The 3,163-nt window shown below is 35.4% G+C and overlaps 1 protein-coding gene across 4 annotated transcripts in view; it reads left to right on the forward strand.

Moving 5' to 3' along the window:
* Positions 1 to 3,163, forward strand: part of sipa1 (signal-induced proliferation-associated 1) — a 66,658-nt gene that overhangs the window by 42,247 nt on the left and 21,248 nt on the right. The window lies entirely within an intron of this gene.

A 3,163-nucleotide genomic window follows, 5' to 3' on the forward strand; every position in this document is an offset into this window, starting at 1 on the left:
TGTTTCTTAACCGGTTTGGCTAGTGTCATTGTTATGTGAGCAAAGCATAGCCAAGTAAGGAAAACTTAATTTTAATTTTGTAAGTTTTTTATCAAGCTTGCTAAATACTGTGCACAGCAAACAACCTCAAAATGTTGTTCTTATTGTTTATTGTATTTATTTATTTATTTATTGTATTTTAATTATTAATCAAAATATTTCTGTTGAAATTTTATCCTTGTGGTATCGAGTATCGAATATTTTCCTTAGTATCGGTATGGAGTTGAAAAGTTTAGTATTGTGACAACCCTATTTCCATCTAAAGAAACCAGATTGCATGAACCCATGTGCACTATTGGTGGCCGTAAACTGATGGGTCCCAAAATAAGTGTGGGCTCAGGATACAATAATCACACTGTATTAACAAGAAATGAGCAAAACATCCATATTTACCAAATAAATCAATGAAGATAGACTAGATTTACACAATAAACTTACACACATATTTATACATGGATGTTTTCTAAATTGGTTATGTTTCAGCATAATGTACACGTTGAACGGTTTAGAACAGGGATTCCCAAACTTTACCTTGCCAAGGCCCCCCTACACCAGTACACTTTCAGCTGAGGCCCCCCCTCATATGAAACATACGTAAAAACTCATGTGTAAGCTACAGCGACAGAATTAAAAAATGAGTGATCAAACCACCTAAATAAAAACACATTTATTTTGTAAAGATGAAGTCACAATTCTATTTTATTAAACTTTAATACATTAATTTAATGAATAAAATGTAACAATAACATAGGCCCACCATTTTAATTTTAATAACCTTTTTTTAAATGACGAACCTCTTTATACCTTGCAAAAACAGAAAGATTTGTGGACAAAATAAAGGTTTGTCACAAATTAAACATGCAGGCATTTTATATAATGCAAGCCTAACAACAAATGTAGGCTACATGAGATACATAGACATACCATGCTAATGGGAGCAGTGGGCCTGATGGCTTCTACAGTTTGTCCAGTCTGGGTTTAATGTCTGTCAGAGCAATACGCATGTCATTCCTCGCATTCAAACATGATCTGTGTTTAATGTTCAGTAATTTTAAAGTGTAAAAGCCAGACTCACACAAGTAAGTGGTTGCAAATGGAAGGAGACATTTCAGAGCCAGAAAATATTATTTGTAAGCTTTAGGTGAATGGTTTTTATAATGCAGTTATACCCAGACAGGAATATTTTAATTATTTTTATTCAATAAAATAATTTCACGTATAACTTTTTTTTCTCCATCTTCCCGCGGCCCCCACTTTGAAAACCATGGGTTTAGAATGTCATTTTATTGTTAATGCTAACAACTGAAAAATCAAGTTAGCTAGAACTTTCTACGTGAGAGTATCACTACTGCCACCCTTTAGAGGTGAACTGCTTGTTCTGGAAAGTATGCTCCAACAGGAACAATAAATAACCTGGTTGGGCTGGCTTTAGGGGTGGGCCATGGCCACCCCTGACCCCCCTTCTAGCTCCGACCATGCTACTAAGGAGGTGAACGGCTAATGCTTGCTTAAACTCTTAACTGGCTACACCAAAATCCCCAATCATGCTCAAAAAAAGCCTAAATTAAATCAGCTGCTGTTCTTTGACCCTTTGCAGCGCCTAGCCTACTAATAAAACTATTGTAATGGCGGTGGATATCCACAGGCTGTTGCTGAATTGAAATAATGTAAATCAGGGTTGTCAAAGTAGAAAAACCTTTTAAACCTACAGGAAATGACTGTAGACGGTCATGTTATAAGGAGTTAGTCCCGTGTTCTGCTTTTTTAGCTTGCCAACAACCAGCATCTTATATTTAGCATAACTAATGTGCTGCAATAATTGTTTGGCTAAAAAAGTTAACCCAGTTTAACTTGCGTACTGAACAGAGATAAAAGAAGAAGTTTTGTTTATGGTTTGGTCTGGTATGTTTACCTTCATTTTGTTTTTGTTTTTTTGCTCTGTACTTTTGTTCCTTTCTATGTTGGTTCAGATTCTGTTTTTTTTTTTTGCCATTCTGGTTAACTATTTCTATAGTTCTTTATCTGACACCTGTCCCCATTAATGTTGATCTTATATGTTTTTACTTTGGTGTTTCACAGAATAAGAACCAGAAAGTGCTTCACATTAAAATAACTGATACAACACAGTATGAAAATATAGCAAAAACTAAAATTAAAGCACAGCATAAATGTAAACATAAAACTGGTAAAAAAAAAAAAAAAAAAACATCAGATCAAGGGTCTTCAAATGCTTCTTTAGGGATTGAACAGAATCAAGATGGAGCAAACCATTAACAGGCTTTGGCTGGACGATCTCACAATACTACAAGTGGAAAACATTGGCAATATAAGCTGTAGTTTGGCCACTCTGGGCTCTAAAAGTGAACTGAAATCTGTAATTATTGGTAACCAATGTAGAGAGATTTAAACTGCTGTAATATGCTATTTTTCTTGTATTTCGTTGCAGCACTCTGCACCAGCTGGAGATGGCCAAAATCTTGTAAAAAAAAATGTAAAAAGGCTGTTAGAATAGTCAAGGCAAGAGTAAATAACGGTTTGAAACTTATTTGTGAGCCGAAAGATGCAGTTTCTTTTTATATTACTCTGTGAGAATAAGACTGTACTGACATAACAGAATCAAAACCATGCCAAGGTTTCCGAAGCTTGGTTTGATAGAGGAGGCCAAGGCGCCTAGAAAATGTTTAATTATTTTTTTTTTTTTTCTGGTTCTCAGAGCAATAATTAGTGTTTCCATCATATCAGAGATCACCTGCAAGTAGCTGTAACAGAACCACTGTTTAACACCAATAGCATAGTTTATCAAGGAGGATACATTTAAATATTCAGTTGCTTTGAAAAAAAGAGTAGAGCTGAACTGATTACATTTAAAAATCTATAAGCTAAAGCTGAAGTCAGGCACAGAGCACTGCTAACCTCAATCTAGCAACAGATGCAGATAGATTATGGAAATTATGCTTTGCTGCAGGAAGAAACTAGCCAGAGAGGGCGAGGCCTCGATGGTACGCCCCTAATAATCATGTGTTGTTCTGAGTGTATCAACTGAAAGGGATCCCAGCAGGGTTTGGTGTTTAACCAACCTATTAAATTCATTTCAGTTAATTTCTATAGCGCCAATTCACAACAC

This window comes from Cyprinodon variegatus, unplaced genomic scaffold, assembly GCF_000732505.1.
Source record: "Cyprinodon variegatus isolate N-32 unplaced genomic scaffold, C_variegatus-1.0 Scaffold268, whole genome shotgun sequence".
Classification (NCBI taxonomy): Eukaryota; Metazoa; Chordata; class Actinopteri; order Cyprinodontiformes; family Cyprinodontidae; genus Cyprinodon; species Cyprinodon variegatus.